Genomic DNA, 21,361 nt, shown 5'->3' with positions numbered 1-21,361 from the left:
GACAGCGCAGTGTTAAGAAAGTGTGGAAAACACATTTGGGGTTTTTTGGTCTCCAAAAAGAGAGCCTGGAGCGGGTGGGGAAGTGGAATAAAGTTGATAGGGAGCTGTTTTTATAGATAAATAAAAGCATTGCTGGTTCCGCTAAGTCCACAGACACCAACGTAGTCCTCAGACCCGCACGTGCCATCCAGATAATTTAAGGGGGAGTAGTCAATCAGGTTTTGTGGGTCTGGCGGAGGAGTTGAAGTGTACAGGAGTACGGGTACAAAGTGTTTTCTTTGTTGTGTGTAGTGAAGATGGCTATGGCTGTGTAGAAGCAGAGATGGTGGGAGATTCCTGGATCCATTCATTGAAGGTTTATAGTGAATCTCATGGCATCTCTGCTACTATTGGATGGGACAAAGTGGAAGCTTTGGCGGTATGCAGATTGTCGGTGAACTGGGCAAACTTATTTACATTCTGCGAGAGGATGGCTCACTTTAAACATCCAGATATTATTTTTGTGCATTGTGGAGGCAATAGTTTGGGCGACGGGACTCCAGGATCTTTGCAAGTTGCACCGAAGGATATGTTGAGAAGCTTAATGGAACTGTTTCCAGCTGCAGAGATTATTTTTTCAGATATCAATCGAAGACAAATATGGAGACATCCACATTTGTTTTGTCCTCAGATGGAAGAAGGTAGACAGCTTGTGAATGGAGGTGTATTTGCTTTTGTATGTGCTTTAGGAATGACATCTTTTCACAATGAAAATATCAAGTTGGAGGATGTAAATAAGTTTAGAGGAGATGGATTGAATTTGACGGATGTTTGAAATAAGATTTTTCTTTTCAATATCCAAAATGCACTGAAATAATGTTTGGGAAGAATGTCCTGAACTATTTTTGTAGAAGTTGTAGTAAATAAAAATAAAAATCAGAAGAAAAATAGAAGCAGTGTTTGTGAAAGTTGGAAAAATTAAATAAGTAGAACATTTGTTAGTTCAGTATATAAACACCCCCAAAACATACAATAAAACGTTTCTTTTAAAAGCCACCATTTTTTAATGAAAAAAGACAAATATTATTTTAATTCCCCCACTTCACGCCTGGAATTTTACAGGTGTCAATGGACTATCGTACTGTTTGCAGACCATGCAGGCTGCAAAAAGTCCTGAGATGATATATTATCTTCTATTTTTTAATGGGGAAAGGTGGGTCCTAAAGAATCATTTTTTTTTGTGTTTCTGGCTTTTATATTTTTTGGGGGATTTGGATTTTTTTGTAGGACTGGCAAGGCGGCAAGACAGTAAGGTGGGGGAGAGAAGGGTCATCAACCATAGATATGGAGGGGCAGGTGGGCAGGGGAAGATGTTGGGTGGGCCTTAAATGTAAGGTAGGGGGCAGTGTTTCTCGTGCTCCTTGACTGAACCTTCAAAAGTACTTTAAAACTGCTCCCCCCTATAGAGCGGTGTGTGTCGCAGTGCATGCAGAGAACTATGACCCTCAAAAGGTAAGGATTGACAGCCTCCTGTATGGCCTGCAATGCAGCTTGTGGGATCCTCGGCCCTACCTGAGTATGCTGTGTGGTGGCAGGAGCAGTTCATGGAGATGGGGTAGAGGACGTTAGCCTGCTTCTCAATAAGAAAGAAGAACAAGTTACTTACTCCTGGTAACATTCTTTCGACTGGATGTTCCTCCCACATATTCCTCATCTACGATATATTCATTTCCAGCTTTGGCTGCTTCGGAAAAAAAATTACCTCGGCCAATAGTGCTGTGCGTCTAGGTGGTCGACTTGATGTCCCTCAAGGGCTTCCATCTCAGCTGACGTCATTGTCGAATACATATATCACGCACAGTGCCTGTTGGCTTCAGTTCGTTTTTTTCACCACTATATGCAGAATTAACAGCCTTGATAAGTGCCTTTTAAATTATCAGACCTTAATAGAGCGCAAGGTCCAAAGCTTGGAAATTGTACAGTGGGGTCAGTTGGGAGGGTGATGAGGAATATATGGGACGAACATCCAGTCGAAAGAATGTTGCCAGGGGTAACTTGTTCTTTGAGTGGATTGTGTACTCCCACATATTCCTCATCTATGATAGACTCCCAAAGCAGTATTAGGTTCTTTTGGCAGAGTGAGTAAGAATTGAGATCATTGTTTGTCTAGAATGGAGCATAGTACTGCCTTCCCAAATCGGCCTTCATTTTTAGAAGTGTCCAAACAGTAATGCTTTGTGAACGTGTGGAAGGTGGACAAGGTAGTTGCCTCCCAGAAGTCCTTTATCGGAACCCCCTTCTGAAGGGCAGAGGAAGTTGCCATGAGACCTTAAACCTAATGGGGGATCTTTCATGGCTAGCCTATAGCACTCTGAAATGCCCTAAAGAATCTATCTGGAAACGGTCTGTTTGGTGACTGAAAGACCTTGTTTGTGTGCTGTAGATCCAATAAAAAGGGGTTGTGCTGTCGTAACTTTGGAATCATGGATTTCCTGAAGTTTCTCAACCTTCTGATCACGTGAGGAAAGACGGGGACTGGAGGAAACTTGTACATGAGTGGAAACTGCAAGTACACTATGAATGTATCCCCCAGAGCTCCACCTGGAGGAAATTCCCTAGAGCAGTACAGTTTGCACTTCTGGTTGACACTGGTCACAAACAGATACACTTGATGGGTTCCCCAAAGAGCGAAAATCTCTTGAGGGACTTCCTGAGCTAATTCCCACCCGTGAGAGACCGTGCTCTGCCTGCTCAAAGCGTCCACCGCCGTGTTTTCCTCTCCAGATAGGTGAACTGGTGATGGAGAGACTCCTTCTTGAATTTACCAGAACCAGAGCTGCATTGCTTCTGTGCACAGTGGTAGTGACCCTACACCTCCTCTCTTGTTGAGGTAGTACATGGCCACTGTGTTGCCCATCATTATCAGGGCATTCTTTCCCCATAGAGAGAGCATAAAGGCCTTCAGCGATAGTCTGATTGCCCTGAGGTCCAAAAGGTTGATGTGTCGTTTGGACTCCGATGGAGACCAACAACCGCTGATTGTCACATCGTTGGCATGGGCTCCCTATCCGTGAGTGTGGCATCTGTCCCTACTGTTATCTCGGGTCATGGTTGCCAAAAAGGTTCTCCTTTCAGAATGTTGTCCTTGCAGACCCACCACAGAAGATCCTGTGAGACTCTGCTTGGAATTTGAATGAGATCTGACCTCCTTTCTCAGAATAGTGACCACTGTGTTGTAAGAGCCAATTGAAGGTATCGCATTCTCAGGTGAGTCTCTGGCCTCTGAAAAATGGAGGATGCCATGAGGCTGAGCAATCTCTAAAAGTCAAAGGCCAGAAGACGCTGGGCACTCTGAAACTAGGTGACCATCTGCAAAATGTCTTGAGCCCTCACCTCAGGTGGCACGGCTTTTCCCAAGGATGCATCCAGGACTCCTCCAATAAACTGGAGTCTCTGAGATGGTATAATGGAAGACTTCTTTTAATTGAGGAGGGAGTAGCAGGTGATACTGAGATGTCTTTGGGCCTGTTCGGGTGAATGTGCCCTGATCAGCCAATTTCCCAGGTAGGGGTAGACATGAATCTCCCCTCTCCTGAGACTTGCTGCCACCAATGCCATTAAATTGGTGAAAAACCTTGGGACGGAGGTCAGCCAAATGGCAGAACTTGAAACTGATAATGAGAACCACCATTGGTGAACCTCAAGTACTTCCTGTGCTTGTGATGGATTGGCACATGAAAGTAAGCATCCTGAAGGTCCAACGGTACCAACCAATCCTGGAGCTGGAGGGTCTGAAGGATCTGAGAAAGTGTGACCATCTTGAACTTGTCCTTCCTCAGGAAATTGTTGAAATATCTCAAGTCCAAAATAGGTCTCTAGTAGGGTCAATATTTCCTGCAACAGGAATGGATCTGGAACATTTAGCTAATGGTTTCCTGATGGATGATCCCAAGGTCTCTGTATGAAGGGGAGACAGTAACCCTGGGCTACTGTTTCCAGTGCCTATGTATCTGAAGTAATACCTCACCTTTCTTTCAGATGCTGTGACAGTCTGCCTCCTACCGGGGTGTGGTGAGTCAAGACCTCAGAGTGGTTTTGAGGTGGCTGAAGCAGCAGCCAATGGTAAAGATGCTGTTGGTTGAGCAGGTTTAGCACTTCTAACTTGTCCACCATGAGGGAATCGTCTCTGTCCTCTTTCACCAGCCAATCCTCTCACTCTTCCAACTGAGGAGTAGTACCGAAAAGACCTACCCCTCCAAGATGATCCACTGGGGTGAAAAGGTTATGGCTGCCTGATTGCAGCACTTAAGGGCTTAAGTTCTTAAGGACTTGGCTGCTGCTTTTGAGGTATGCAGCTTTACATCAGCCTTATTGCCAAATAAATGGGAGCCGTCAAAGGGCATGTTAAAGAGTCTGGATTGTACATCAGGTACAAAACCTGACTTTCTCAACTATGCCAATCTGTGTTTGACGGTGCTTGCGGCCATGGCCCTGCTGACACGGTTAGTGGCCTCCAGACCTGATTGCAGAGACTCACATATGGCCTTTTGCTATCCCTTATCAGGTTCACGAAGCTGTCTCTTCCCTCACCCTCAGGGATGTGATCAGCCACCATTATTATGCACTCCCACAGGGTGAACGTAAACTTTGCCAGGGCATGTGGAATTCGCAGACCTTAAAGCCATTCTGCTAGCAAAAAATACTATCTTTGCCCAAGAGCCAAAGTGTTTGTCATCCCTGTCAGGCGGTATGGTTGGGTACACTGTTTTCATAGAGGCAGGTGTAGCTGCCTGTACTACTAGGCTTTCCGGAGTAGGATGAATCGACAGGTAGCCACGATCGCTACTGGATGCCTCATTTTTTTGGGTCAAATGTTTGTTTACTGCAGGGCTGGATTCTGAAGCCTCCCAGTAAGCCGCAACCCTTTTTTGCAGTTCCACATGGAATGGTAAAATAGGGTCATTTTCAGGACCCTTGTCCAATATATCAGTCAGATCATCCTGTTCAAATGCAGGAGTTGACCTACTCCATCCCAGGAATTCCACCACTCTGGTCATTAGGGTCCTGTAGGATGCATCTGCATGATCAGCCAGGTCTGGTTTCCCAAAATCTAGTTCTAGGGAGATGTCTACCACGCTAGCTGTCTGTAGGGTGTCATGTAGTTCACTAACCCTGGTCTCTTCTGAAATAAAGCATTCAAAATATTAATATTCTTCTGAATACTAGGGGTATCCAATTGTGACCACATGGAGGGGTATCATCAGAGGTTTCATAGCCCTCATATATTGATGTCAAGGGCCTGAAAAAATCCTTTTTAGGTAAAGGTTTAAAATCCTTTTCCTGACTTTTTTGATGTAAAGGCATCGAAGAATGTACAATCGGCATTGATGTTTTTTGTATCGACGTCGAAGGCATTGATGGCGTCGATGGTGTCAACATCCGTGGCATTGATGGTGTCGACGGCTTGACTTTTGTCTTGTGCTTTGAGGGACTTTGCCCTCTACTAGACGTTTTCTTTGAAGATTATTTTTCATCTCGTCGAGTACTTGAAAACTCTCAAGTAGTCTTAGGCTTATGAACCGGCCTCGAGGGCGTGCAGGTTTTCACCTTGGCGTTATGCTTGTCTTCGACCATAGCATGGCCACTTTTCTTGTTCTTTGAGGAGGTCGGGCCTGATCCTTGAAGATTTTACAAATTTTACTCCTAAAGAGTCCCACTCCTCTTTAGAGGAAGATTTAGTTGGGCAGACTCTCCTCCTTTCTGAGGAAGAGGACGAGAAAGACGAAGGAGACAAAGCATTCTCTTTGATTTTTTTCAAAGACAACAACGAGTGTCTGCTCCTCGAGTGTGATTGTTTCTTCCATCTTTTTTGTGAAGATAGAAATCGCTCAACTCGTGGGATAACCCAAATTTAGGAAGAGTGGATGGGGATTTGGGGACAATCCTACCCACTGCAAGTTTAGATTTGTGCTCTTTTAAGGCCTTACCTGTCATCGACTGACAGGATTGACAGTCATCGGTTATATGCTCGACACCCAGGCACCAGAGGTATATTTTATGCGGGTCTGTGATCAACACCTTGGCGCCGCATTTTGTACACTTTTTGAAGCCTATCTTGGAAGTATTCGGAGCTCAAGACTATGCCATTTTCAATATGTTTTTGAAGAAAACTGAAGTATGCTGTTAATCTCAAAGCAATCACATTCGTGGAAAAACAGAACTGAAGCCAATCGGGCGCTGCACGAGGTATATGGACTCGATAATTATGTCAGCCGAGATGGAAGCTCTTGAGGGACATTGAGTCGACCGCTTCGATGCACAGCGTCCTCTGTCGAGATAACATTTTATCCGAAGACAGCTAAAGCTGGAAATGAAGATATCATAGAGGAGGAACACATGGGAGGACAAAATCAATTTGAAACAGCCTTTCTGAGGGCACCCGGGTGGTTGGTTCTTGTTTGGCAATGCATGCAGATGGTCCCGAAGGAGTACTGCCTGTGTTGTCTGTGACTGAGTATGACCCCACACTCAATGCTTTTAACATGGGAAGCCAAGCCTTTAGGAACCCCTCTCCAATCTTAAAGAACTGCCACACCCATGACTGTCTCCAGGTGCTGGAGGTAGGCACTTACTCAACCCATTCTTTGTGTTCTTTCGTCATCCTCCTCTGCATAACTTTTAGAAAAAGTACAGCAGCTGATAACTTTGGCACCCTTTGACGAATTGTCACCAGATTTTGCATAGAGCGCACGCTGATTCGATGTCTGAAAACGGTGGCTGTATTGGATGGCTGGATCATGGCCTTTGTTCGCAGACAGTGCTGTGAGGAAAAGAAGTCTAGAAAATATATTTGGGTTTATTTTGTGGATGAAAGAGGACTTAAAAAGGGTAGGGGAGTTGAAAAAAGTTGATATACAACCCTTTTTATAGGTTAGAAAAAGCTGTGTAGGTGATGGTGTGTGTGCTGTAAATGTTTGAGTATGTGGACATTTTTGGGATTAGGGGAGCTGCTTGTCTGGGTGAGTCTTGTTATTTGAAGATGCACTGTACATACTTGTTATATAGTTTTGTTCTATTGTGGTGGTTGTGGCCACTCGACACATACACTATAGGAATATGTGTATAGTTATTGGTAGTGTAAAGGGAATATAATGTATTTGTAATATGGTGTAATGATATAAGTGTATTTGATATTTTTGATTGTAGTGCAATTAAGGATAGTACTCCTTGATCTCTCCTCCGCCTTTGACACAGTGAACCATTCTATCTTTATTGAATGCCCCCATGATACCTTTGGCATCACAGACCGGGCACTGGACTACCTAACCTCTTTCCTAACTAACCACCATTTCCAGCTGTAACTGTGCTGTTTGTCCACCACCACCTCACTTTCTACCTGCCGCATCTTCCAGGGTTCTATCCTGTGGCTCTTTAATGTGTATCTCGTCCCTCTGGCTCACCTCATCTGCTCCTTCACTTCTAATTTCCAGTGTTATGGAGATGCTACAGATATTTGCTTGAAATCTCCCTCTACTACTTTCTTATCTGCCTGTCTGATCCCCGATTGTCTGACCGCCATCCGGGCATGGTGTGCGGCCAACACTCTCTTTGGGAATGTCAGGAAGACAGAGACTTTTCTTATTGGGACACCTATGCCCTGTTTCTTTCCTACTTTCTGGCCGCTGTTCTTGGGCTCTCTATCCTCTCCATCATGTGAGGCCAAAACCATTGGGTTTATCTTGAATTCCTCTTTTTCCTTCACTCCTCACATGTTGGACATTTTGAAGGAGGGCCATATCGAGCTTCGCCTCTTTACAGGAATTCTAGGTTTCCTTACATTATCTCAGAAGCTGAATGTTTTCAGAGCCCTGGTCTTCTGTAGGCTGCGCTACTGCAACAGCCTCTTCATCAACCTACCCCATTTTTCCGTATGGCCCCTTTAGCTAATCCACAATAGGGTGCAAGAGTTACGCTTGGCCTGAAGGCGAGGGACCGTATCTCGGCAGCCCTATAAGTTCTACACTGGCTTTTGGTGGCTGTAAGGATGAAATTGAAGACCCTCTGCATCATCCACAAGGCTTTCTGGGGCCTGGGACAATGCTATTTCCAACTTTCTGTCCCTAAATACTCCCCTGCTAGAGCCTTGTGCTTCTTTAACTCAAATTGTCTGCTTATGAAATGCTTCTCCAAACAGAGAGTGGGAGGTAGACTTCTTTATTTAACGTGTGCCTTTCTTTTGAACAATGTCCCAGGCCCTTTTAAACTTTGAGCTGGACTTCCTTAGGTTTTCATAAACTCTTCTTTTATCTTCTTCTTTCCCTCTCTCGTTTCTCTGCTAATTGATCCCACTGCCACTGAGACTGGTGGCCTGGTGCCTTATTAACTTTACAGGTTTGAGGCACTATGCCTAGTTGATACCAGCACCTCCCCCGCTTCAGCACTGTCCTTGCAGGCCTGACACCTGGCGGGTGTGACCGCTCCCTTGGGACTCTTCCGCCCCAGCACTGACGTAGTGGCCTTCCACATTGGCACCCATTGGCACTTCTTTTCCGGGCTCCCATCAGCACTTGCCCATCCCTACTCCCTTTTTATCAATACACTTGTCTATCTGCACAATTCATATGTGCATGTATAGCAGTACTGTGTACAATGTGTATGAGTAAAGGAAATGCAGATGGACATTTTTGTAGAACATTGTTACGTGGCAGTTGGTGTGTGGAATTTTAATATCTTGATAGGGTTACATGTAGAGTTTTGGGAAGCATTTGCTGGATGGATGTGTGACGGTTTGAAAGCAGGCAATGAGGGAGTGTTGCAAACATAAAAGTGAAAAGGGTAAAATGAATGACTTGAGCAATGGTGTGCACGTGCTATCAAGGGTGTTTCAATGGCGCTTGGTTGGGAAAGGGGACTGCAGAGACCGTGGATAGGTATGAAGGTACATGGATTATGGTTGTTATTGTATGCTAGAGAAAGGTATTTGTGACAGAAAATTGTTTCTGTCCTTTTTTCTTTTTGTCTACTGTACAATTGTCCAGTGTTTCCATTAGCATAGTGCAAAATGGTAATGGATGTGTTCGAGAATCTCATTTATTCTAACTACTTTATTCAGAAATTTAAAGTGGATGGAATCTATATGATTGCTTTTTTTAGTTCTATTTTTTAACTTTGAAAGGTGGCTCCAAAAGGAACATTTTTTGGGTGTTTTTTAACTTTGTTTTTTTAAAACAAAAAAATGTATTTTTGCAGGAGAGCCCGGGAAGTAAGGTGTGGGTTGGAAATGAGGGACAAACGACAGATACAGAGGGGCAGGTGGACAGGGGGAACATGTTGTGTGTGCCTTAAATCGAAATTAAGGGGCAGGGTTTCTCATGCTCATTGATTGCAGCCTTGAAAGCACTTTGAAACTGCTCCCCCCTGCAGAGTGATGTGTTGCAGTATATACAGAGAACTGTTGTCTTCAAAAGATATGGATCAACAGCCTCTTTTATGGCGCGCAAGGTTGCTGGTGGGATCTTCTGCCCCACAAGAGTAGCCTGTGTGGAGGCAGCATCAGTTGAGGAAGATGAGGTAGAGGAAGATGGTCTACTACTTCCTGAGAAAGGAACAGTCTTCCTCAGAGCATCCCGGTTGTTGACTTTGGTGTGGACGCAGAGGTGGTCCCATAGGAGTAATGCCCAGGTTGTCTGCGACTCAGTGCATTTCACCTACCTGAGCCTTCGGTACACCCCCAATGTTGGTAAAAAACCACCACACCCATGATTCTCTGTGGGTGCTGGAGGAAGGTATTTCATTTTCCTAGTCCTCTACGTTCTTCTCTGCATCATTACACTTTTTCCGTAGTATGCCCTTTTTGCAATTCAGACAATTGTTCCACCATACAAATAAACTCACATAGCCAGTATGTCACACTAATGATTCTAAGGTACAATGCAAATGGTACCAAAAATAATTAAGCTTAAAGGCTTGACACTTGGAAAGAAAACCTTCACAGCAGTAGGTATAGCATACTACACTGCTGCCAGAACCACTTCAGGGCACTACAATGCATATGTAAAACAAGGAAGTGGTTGGTTTGAATATAACAATACCTCAATTACTCCAAAACATAGGTTACCAGCCAATTTAAGAAATGCCTACTTAATATTCCTTCAACCCAAATTTAGTCACTAAACTGTAGCACAATTAACAGTTAGAATACACAAACAGGTATCGAGCAACATCCCTAAAACTACAATAGTACTTTTCAAAGTCAATCTAGTTACAATACGCCAACAGGTATCTACTTGAAAAATTACCTTAATTACAAAACATTTCAAATACGCCATCTCAATTGTTATAAAATAAAACAGCTTCTAACTTCTACTGTACTTAGAATAAGCCAAAAGGTATCCACCTATTTTTAGAATTGCCTTATTCACAATATACTGCAAACAAACATACTATCACACTTACACTCACATAATTGTAATCATTTTTTTTTTATCCAGTAGGGATGTTCCCCAATGACTCAATTATTATTTTAATGTGAATACAAAAGCAGTGTGTCATACACTAATGTTGTACCAAATATAGTGCTTAGAATGTACTGTTTATGGGGATCTAAAAAAAGAAATGTATATGTAAAATTGTAGACAATTAAAGCTTTTAAACGATCCTGCTTAACAAATTGTAGTGTTTTTTTTTCCCACAGAAAATAGACCATAGATCCCAGCTTCATAATGCTATGGAACTAAGTAACCATACCAAATATAAACAAATATATGTTCTATGAACACTATCCTCAATTGTACTGCAATCATAAGTACCATATGCAGTTCAATTACATAATTCCTCCATATTATAAAAATGGTGTACTCCAACTACTTTATCTACAATTACTATACACACACTACTTTGGTCATTCTGGCCATACTCATACTACGTTACCTATTATTACTACACACATATTAGTACTAGGCTGGTTGTGGCCAGTATGGCCATGCCCCCCAGAATCTGGCCACTGGCCACAAACACCACAATACAATAAACCATATAAAAAATACATACAACTCATCCTGAACCCCCCGACCCCCGCTATCAAAAAAAATGTCTGCAGACACCGAAATAGACTGCAGACACGGCAGCATTTCCTAACCCTTTTCTTCCTATAAAAACACCTCTATATTACCTTCATTCCATTTCCCTACCATTTCTATGCTCTCTTTCAGCCATCAAATAACCGCAAATGTCTTTTCCAAGCTGTCCATTCACTGCACTGGCCACGAACTGCTGCGCTGTCCGCCCGCGGACCGCTACAACACCTGCTCGACCCTTTTCCACCTGCAAAAATAGCAACATATCATCTTTTTTCCACTGCCCCACCCTTCCCAGCCCCTATTTCCACCACCAAATAACTCAAAATGTGTTTTCCGGACTATCCCCCACCGTGCTGTCCAACATGGCGGGCGATTCCAAAAATATGACGCAACTCACGCTTTTCACCATCCAATCAGCGGGTTCATCTGATGTCCGTGGACAACACATCATCCTCTGGACCAATCGGAGGGCTGTCCGCTGACCGAACAGCGAAGTGCGTCCGTGGACCGAACCCAGATATCACTATTTTATTTTAATCTTTTTTTTTGGTCGTACTAGACGGATTTAAACCAAATTTACAAAAGCACACTTTTTGGACCAAGCCACTGCTACTGCAGAAATTTTTGTGAAAATCTATCCAGCGGTTTTGGCTGTAGGCATGAGCAAAAAATGTTTCTAATGTGTCCATGGGGAAAACCACAACATTTCGGACCCCCCTATATCTTTGTACCCCGTGCACGAAACCATACCAAACTTTGCAGAATCAATCTACTTTTATTGCAAAGTTTTGTGAGGATTCGTCCAGTGGGGGCAAAGATATACGCCACCCAAACAGTGCTCATTGTATGTGATGAGCAACTTAAGCATAACTACATGGCCGCTACCGCAGGCCTTGTAATTGCAAGGCCTGCAGTAGCGGCCCTGTAGTCATGGTTAAGTTGCTAATTTTAGATCCAGACAGTGACAATGACATCAATGACATTTGTGATGTTATCTTTGTGTGTTAGTCTTGGCAGTGCACAGTGGTGGTGCAAGTTATGGTTGCTTAGCATACCATAACTGGCGAATTTCTGGGGTTTTTCACTTTTACTTGTAACCATAATTTCCCTTCAACAAACTTTTTTCACTGAATTTCATAGGTTTTTAATCAGTGGAATTTAACCATAACATTCCTTTAACAAAGTTGTTTCACTGATAAACATAGATTTGATGAAAAATCTTTGTTAAAGTGATATTATGCTTAAGTAAAATTGAAAACCCCACCAATGAATACCTATCAAATTCAGTGAAAAACATTGTTAAAAGGTTATGGTAAGATATGCAACCATAACTCGCACCACCCCCATGCACTGCTAAGACTAACACTGATGACATCAAAGAGGACATCAGAAATTGCATCATTGATGACATCACATTTGACATCAATTCTCAAGAAAATCCCTACACAGTGTTCTGTTTATAATGTTGCTAGCAACATATATGAAGGTATGATCGGGAGACCTCTAATGAACTATTCCATGCATCACAAAATGTACTTATTGAAACAGAAAATGACTTGCATGTTCTTAAGGCCAGACTCAATTGTCCATACAACCCTTTGTTGTTTTAAATTATTCAAAACCGGACCAAAACTGAGCTAAGGGCAGTGAGTACTGAAACCACTTTCCAGTGGCCCCTTGTTCATCCTTTGCATTTTACGCACAGAGGATCCCTTGTGGTAGCCCCCACTTCCTAAAGCCCTACAAAAGTTGGGAATAGCTTTGTTCCTCACAGCAGATTTTCCCCTGACTCTTGGAACCTGTTTTCATCCATCAGAATCAAGTCCCTAACTTTGCCAGCTCCTTAGAAAGGTACTTTTTGGCTTTTAGACACGACCAAGCACTGTCAGGTTTGCATTGTACATTGAGTACAAGGCTCCATTCATCGTACGTAGGATTGGATTTATGAAGTTAGGGTTTTTTATTTCTGAAGATCGCCTATGCTATAAAGATTGCTTGCCCTTTTCCCTAGCAGGTATTGGCAGAGTTTAGACCTTTACCACATTGACTCCAGTGACTGTATATATTTTACAAAGTATGTTGTTTGAGTGGTGTTTTTACTGTTGCTTTTATTTTTTCACTTTTGTGTTATTCTTGGACGTAATTAATTGCATATTTTCATATACTACTGTCTAATGGTAATTCTTGTTGTTTCACTATATGTACTCATGAAGGACCTCTGATCATCCTCACTTCTCCTGAGACTTAGCCTTGACTGCTCTCCAAGTTACCGTGAATTGGCCTGGCTATCTTCCGAAAGTGTCCCCTGTTTCACTAACAAAGATGGCCCAGAACAGAGTTAAGAAATCCATTCTAACGGCTTCCTTACACAAATTTGGCTAAATGTGAGATATGGTTGACTAACACAAATGGGCTTTATTATAATAGGTAATAAGAGTGGTGGGGTTTTAATGGAGTACAGTAATGGCTGTTCTCCCTGCCCACACCACATTTGCCTTATCCGTCGCTAATGGTTGACTGCGGCAGGCATCCCAGGTTAACACAGGCAAATACAGAGTGGATCAGCTTCTTCTGGAGTTGCCCGTGTGGCCCTTAGTAGGGGGTTACCCGGCAGGGGCTGCCCTGGGGGGTGCTCTAAAAGGGCTGCATGGTCCAATCAGAGTAAGCGGCTTGTTGGGAGGTGTGAGGGAGAAGGAAAATAGGAACCAGGCTGGGGATGGTGGAGGGGAGCGGGCGCAAAACGCTGAAAACTGGTGAAAATCAATCAAGTCCAGAACACACCGTGGCTGGGGTGTAGGCCCTTGGGGACAAACAATTACCATGGGTATCAGGTGGAAAAGTTGGCTGGGGCACGCTCATGCAGGGCTAAGACGCTTGTGTGAGGGTCAGCTGGATACACTAGCCAATCAGAAGTAGGGGGCTGGCTGGGAGGCAGTGGGGGAGAAGGAAAACAGTAAATGGGCTGGGGTGGGTGTGGGGGTGCAGGCACAAAATGCTGAAAACAGTCAAAAATCAATAAAGTCCAAAACACATGCCTGCTGGGGCAGAGGACCTTGGGGACAAACACTCAACACTGGTAGCAGGTGAAAAAGGTCATGTTGAAAACATAAGCCAAATCTGATTAAGTGCAATGGGCTTGATTGGCTTCCATATACAGACAAATAAATAGGATACTTCTCTAAACAAGCCAAAAGGAGAAGAGAGCCACTGCAATCAAAAATCGAAATGTAGTGCTGCAAAAATCTAAGTCATACAAAGGAGCAATAAAGGGCCCCTCGCTATTCAGCTTGGGTCCTCAGCTCAGCTCTGCACCAATAGCATTCTGTAATTTGCCAGATAGAACTCTCTTAACTCCACCCAGAAGCTCTCTTTATATAACTTCTGGATTGTTTATTCCAGTAGTTTTCAAAAGATATTCCACTGGTTTTCAAAACCTATTCTACTGGCTTTCAAAATATATGCTCAGTAACATGTTCTTGGAGAATATGTTTACACATTCTGAAGGAATAGCACAACATATTCCATGATCTTCACTCGTAGGAGGCTCAAGGCCTCCAAGAATACCGGACCTTGGATGGATGCCATGTTAAGAGTACATCCGATAGCTTGGAGATCATTTCAGAACATTGGTTATTATTTGCTGGAATTTCAAGGACTATTTACATAAACAAAACAACCACTGGATCCCATCCTAGATACCTAAATATACAGTGTTCTCTGGAGTAACATACACAAATGATAACCTAGTCCGCAACACAGAAAGAGCAACATTGTGTCCACATTGCGGTTGCATATGTTAAAGACAGATGTATTTTGTATTTAGCGCTAGTATGCAATGTAATATTTCAAGAGATGTGCTAGTAGGTAGCTGACGTAGGTAAGCGTCTGAGATGGAGTAAAACGTGTTGCTTTGAAGGCGAGATCCGGGGGCAAAGGGAGCAGGAGTTCCACCATATTTTATTTCAGGGAACAGTAAAGGATGCATTTGTGAAAGTATGAGACATAGGCCTAATGTGGAGCTGCATTTCTGTCCAGTTGATCCAAAGATGATTCTACCTTCTATCACGCAGGGAGAAGTTATGCTGCCAAGGCCAATGGCAGTCGTGCTGTATCGGTAGCAGTTACTTGAGTGCAGCTGCAGAGCTCGGAGGAGCTGAGAAAGGAATGTTCGGTCAAGGGAGTAAGGGTGGGGATGCACCCTTTGAAGGTTGAAATCATGTGAGCAGGACATGGGGTTCTGTGATGCCAAGAGGCCTGGTGAAGATTTAGAGCACTACTGCCCTCACCCAAAGAGTGATCGTCCTATTTTAACTGTAGGTGCTGAGCTCTAGGGATCAATAAATGAGCAAAATTTAAACATAAGAGTGGTGCCCCGATCACGTCATTCATGGGCACCTGGGTTCCCAGAGAGATAAGGGGGGAAATGTGCTAGGGCTGTACTGTGATTTGGGATGTTAGGAGCAGAGGTGATGCCAATACATGTATCTACAAAGATAGGGAGCTGTCTGTGTATGCCACAGTGCCTGGTATAATGAGGAAGTCCATGGAATTATCCAAGCAGAGTTGACCTCGCTATTCACACTTTGATCAGGCTCTGACGGAAGGGTACACATCACATGATATTCAGGAATATTTACTCATTAAAGCAATGTATTATGACAACAGTGTACCTGGTTGTCAATCAACTCATGACTCTTAATGATGATGTAGTAGGTCAAGTGTTTAGAGGACTGTGTTTTAGATATGGTGTGACCAATGGGTAATGGACTATATAGGATAATTAGAATTGCAGATAGTTGTTAGCCAATGGGGAGTGTGGGATCATGTTTTAATCTTCATTATGCATAATTTTGTTAATTTTCGGTTTTCTACTATAAAAGCTGTAACTTCTTTGGGTGGTAATGGTGGTAAAGGTAATGTTTATTTGTAAAGTGCCTATACACAAGGCACAAGTTTCAAAGTGCTAAAGGAGGGTGGGAACATGGGGAAAGAAAACAGTTGAATCAGAGCCCTTGAAATTCTGAGACGATAATAGTCTGTACAGGCAGAGAAGTGCATATAATACAATTGCAGTTTAGACACAGCAAATAGGCCTGGCAGTGACACAGCAGTTTTACCAAGTGCAAATTAAGAGGAGAAGACAGGGGAGAGCAGAGAAAACGATCTTCCGGCACAGTGCATTCGGATCATGCAAGTGCACAAACGGAAACAGGGAGGGAGAGATTCAAGTACACCCAGTCGGTGGAACGCGACGGAGCACGTGGTCCGAGATCATTCTTCTCCAACTGCCTTTCACCCTTGGAGCTTGTGACATTGATCAGTGCACTTTCCGGACCTCCGGGTCGAGGTAGGTGCAATTGTCCTGCCCCCCTGCACCATCAAAAGAATTGTGGGCACATTTCTTGCAAACATTTTAAAAATGGCAATATTTCAATTTATTATTGCCGTAATTATAGCACTTCAGGGCTGCTTTTTTGCCTCACTGTTCCTGCTGCCTTGCACCTGAATAAGGTGTCTTTTGGGTTCTCCTGCCTGCATATCTTTGCACCATGTGGTGCTTTTAACATAGCCGCCCGGGCCTTCTCTCCTTGGGAGGCATTGTTGTTTGAGCCATCTGCCTCCATCCTGCTCACTGATTGGTGGGGCAGTTGGCTTTTCTGCACCAATGAGGGACCGGCTGGCTTTAGCCAGCCCACTTCTAAGGCCCCTGTCAGCTTCCCCGTCCGCTGACAGGCCGCTACATGTGACCACTACCACAGCCCAATCCTCCTTGAGATAGCTATCCCTGTACTACTGGACTACCATGACTCTGCTACTGCACTCTGCATGGGTTAGTTACCTCCTCCTGACTGCCCTGTACCCTCAGCTCTGCCTGTACTCTCAGCCTCTCCCTGTTATGTACTAAATTAAGTCATTTCTGTACTCACCTTTACACTGTTACTCCCACCTTTTCCCTTACCAACAGAGCCATACATGTACGCTTAGGTGTATTTTGCATTTAACTTGAAAGTCAAATGTGAGTGTATTTTGCATTTAACTTTACCAATTGATTGTAACCTGTTAGCCCAGTGACTGTTACATATCGCTGCACGTGCAAACTCCTCTCTTTGCCTCCTCTCTCTTCCCACCCAGAGGCACTTTCTGTTTCTCCCATCTATTCCAACTGATTGTCCATCAACTATACTTCCCTTATCACTAAGTCTGGTAAGAAGAAGTTTAAAAAGGATATCTTGGCCTCTAACCCTGGTCTCCCTATCACTGATCTATTCCAGCACCTCTTCCAGACAGACCCTCACTGACTCCTCTTTGTCGTTCCTTCGCCGGATCTATGGACCCTGCATATGATCTCTGTGCTCTGTCCTGTCTCCTCATCTCCCATTAATGGTGGCACTCACTGGGAAGTCCTCATGGCTTCCTAAGACTCCTCCAGAGTCATCCTTAATGTCTACCATAATGGCACTGTCAAGGTCCAAGGTCCTCAGGCCGATCTCCTCCTCTTCGATAGGCGTTTCCCTCACCTCATCAACTTATTTTCATCCCTGGTTGTCCCTTCCTCTCATTCCTTAGCTACCCTGCCCACTCCTACCTCCTCCTCTGCCCCACCTCTGGCTTCCTCCACTGCTCCAGAGGGCGTACCTCTGATCTGCACCCATCCCCGGAAGGTCTTTAAGGCTGGCAACCTTCTTCATCTTGCCACTCTCACTCAGCTGTCAAACACTCCTCTGACATCTGCCACCTCCTCGAAGAACTGGACCTCGATGACTTGGTCTTAGTGAGACATGGTTCATGGCCAGCTCTGCCACAAGCTTTGACACTCTCCTCCCTGATGGCTACAAGATCCTCTCCGCGGTGGTCAGTCAAAATGTGGAAAAAAAAAGTCGAATGACAAAAATGTCCCAAAAAAAATATCGAAAATAAAAAAGTCAAATGTATTATTTTTTATTTATATGTATTTTTTGGGTTTGGTAAGTAAAAAAAAGGGCTAAAATAAAAAATAGAAAAAAGGGGGGTTAGGAGGAAGCCCCCCATTTCGAAAAAAAAAGTATTGAAAAAGAAATTCGAAATTTTTTTTTTTCGACATTTTTTTTTCTACATTTTGACTTTCAACATTTTTGTTTTCGACCAAATGACTATAAACCCCTCTCCGCACAAAGATCCATCCAGCCCGGAGGTGTGTCGCCCCTTATCTTTCCTGAGTGGATTCCTGCCACTATCATTCCCACTTAGAGCTACCCTTCTTTCGAATGCCTTGTCTGCAGGCTCTCAATCTCTCCTAGCCACTCTCCTACTGTTGCTACTCTCTATTGGCCCCCTGGTCAATCCCCTCTTTTCTCTCCAAGTGGGCTGACCTCTCCTCCTCCCTCCTGGCCTCAACCACTCAACTCCTCCTCCTTGGTGACCTCAACATCCATCTCGATTCTCCCTGTCCCTCATCTTTGCTCTTTCGTAACCTCTGCGATTCCCCCTCTCTCTCTATCCTCCCCTCTGGCCCTATGCATTCTGCAGGTCACACACCCTGGCCTCCGCCTCTCAATTCCTCTGATCACTCCTCACTCCTGGAGTGAACACTGTCTCCTCTCCTCTCACCTCTCATTCTCTTCCCCCCAAGCCAAGCCTACACCAACACTGCAACCAACCTTCTCGGACATCCGGCCCATGAAGGGTGTGTCAGTTGAGGCTTTTGCTGCCACCTTCTCCCTCCCCCTCCTCCGGCTGACTCACACCCTGACACAGCCCTATGCTTTCTCTACTATTCTATTTCTGACACTCTTGATGCTCTTGCCCCTGTCATGAGAATTCGCTTGAAGTCCAAAGCCAAGTGCAATTCCTTGAATGACTCCGACCTAGCTACACTTAAACATAAGTGTATGGTGGCTCAGAGAAAATGGAGAGCTTCTTGTTCATCCTCTGACAAACTGGCCTGTTTCCTGCTCCAAAGGCAATACCGACTCTCTGTCCTCACCAAGAAGAGAGTCCACATTCAAGCCTGTGTCTCGGCGGCATCTAACAACTCGGCCGAACTCTTTAAAATCTGCAAGGATCTGGCCAACCCTACTGCAGTCTCTACCCCTCCTGTTGCTTCCCAGGCTCTTTGCAATGCCCTTGCCTCTCACTTTATCTCAAAAACCCAGGACATCCTGTCCACCCTCTCCTCCTCTTGCCCTCCTCCCTCCTCCCTCCTCTCCATATGTGCTTGCTGACCCTCCCACAGCCACCCCTCCACTCCCCTTCTCATCCTTTCCTCTTTTCTCCCTGATGAGGTCGCTAGACAAGTCCGATCTCTGAAAGCCTCGTCAAAACAGTTTCATCCCTGTTCCCCTAAAACCATCAAGGACCACATTGGCAACCTTCCTCCAGCCCTTGCCGATTTCTACAACCACTCCATTGCCTCAAGATCCTTCCCCTCCCCTCTGAAGCACTCCCTTGTGCATCCTTGTCTCAAGAAAGCCACAGCTGATCCCTCCTGTCCAGCTAACTATCGCCCAATTTTCATTACTCCCTTTCTGGGCAAACTCCTGGAGAAGCTGGCCATCTCCCGGCTTAACCTTCATTCCAACTCTGTTGGCTGTCTCCATGACCACCCGTCTGGCTTCAGAGCTGCCAGAAGCATGGAATCTGCTCTCCTGAACATCTGTGAAGATCTGCTCTTCAACCTTGACTCTAACATTCCCTCTGTCCTCCTCCTACTCAATCTCTCTACTGCCTTTGACACGGTCAACCATACCATCCTGCTCAACCGTCTCTGTGATAACCTGAGTATCACTGATCAGACTCTGGCCTGGCTGACCTTTTTCCTCTCTGATCGACACTCCCAGTTCACACTTGGGTTTTTCCTATCATCTATATCCCTCTCTACCTGTGGTTTTCCCCAGGGGTCTAACCTCTCGCCCTGGCTTTTCAACCAATACCTACCTGGCAAGTCTCGCCCACTGCATTGCCATTTTCTGCTCAAATTTCCAGTGCTACGCTGATGACGCTCAGCTCATTTTCAGGCTGCCCTCAGCCACCTCCTCTCCCTCTCTGATTGCCTTACTGCCATTCAAGATTGATTTTCCGCCAATGATCTTTGTCTGAATGCCAGCAAGACTGAGATTCTCCTCATCGGCACACCTTCTCCATCCTTTCCCCTCACTCTCCGGCTGGCCTCCATTATCCCTCCTCCTACACCCACTTGCGAGGCTAAGAACCTCAGGGTCATCTTTGATTCCACACTTTCCTTCTCTGCCCACATCTCTGATGTCTCTAAAAAGTCAAACTTCCTGATGCACCTCCTCAGAGGTACTCAGCCTTTACTCTCCTTCCCCCAGAGGCTCACCGTCTCCCAAGCTCTGGTTCTCTCTAGGTTGAACTATTGTAACAGCCTCTTTCTAAATCTACTTGCCTCTACTCTCCGCCCTCTTCAACTAATCCAGAACACGACTGCGAGACGTGTCCTTGGCCTCAAGCCCTGTCATCGTATCTCTCCAGCTCTGAAATCTCTCCATTTGCTTCTGTGGATGCAAGGATACAATTCAAAACCCTCTGCATTGTCCCCAAGGTTTTCTGAGGACAGGGACCAAATTCCTTCAGCTATCCCTCTGCAAATACCTCCCCTCTGAAGCTCTTTGCTCCTCTACCTCTAACTCCCTCAGGGTCAGTCGTTTTTCAAAGAAACAAGCTGGGGGTAGATCTCTGTCTGTGGCTGAGGCCTCCCTCTGGAACAGCCTCCCTGCCACTCTAAAACTTGAGGAAAACCATCTCCAGTTCCAGAAGCACCACAAGGCCTTCCTCTTTGCTTCTGTCTTCGCCCCCCCCTCTCCCCTGCTGATCTGTTCTCTTGGCACTGTGCACCTGGCCACCCTCTGTCCTCCGGGCCCAGGTTCCTGCTCACCCTGCAACCCTCCCGCAATGCCTCCGGACCACCTCATGCACTGGGGTCTGTATCTGTACCCATAGAGCCCCCTTTTTTTCCTTCTGCACTTATCTGACCTAACCTGTCTGCAGCCTTAAGCCCAGCACTTGCCACTTGCCACTTTTGTTGCTTTTATTATTCATTTATTTATTATTTTCTCCTTTCGCTCTACACTTTCCACTTCTCCCCCTTCCTTGCACTTTTACCCTTCCCCTGCCCCACTTGCACTTGCGTGTTCTTAATGTCACTGGGCCTAGCAAGATTGTTGTTTTGTCTGACCTGTTCCCCTCCCTTGCCTTGACGCGCTCTGAAACACTTGTGTAAGAGCGCGATAGAAATACAATATCAATTTCAATTTCAAAACCTCGGGTAAGTGCAGAGACAGCCATTCTCTTGGGTCATTTCTAAGTGC

The sequence above is a fragment of the Ambystoma mexicanum genome, chromosome 13 (genome assembly GCF_040938575.1).
Source record: "Ambystoma mexicanum isolate Mex_15411 chromosome 13, UKY_AmexF1_1, whole genome shotgun sequence".
Lineage (NCBI taxonomy): Eukaryota > Metazoa > Chordata > Amphibia > Caudata > Ambystomatidae > Ambystoma > Ambystoma mexicanum.
The sequence above is the reverse complement of the archived record's forward strand: the minus strand, read 5'-3'. Positions refer to the sequence as shown.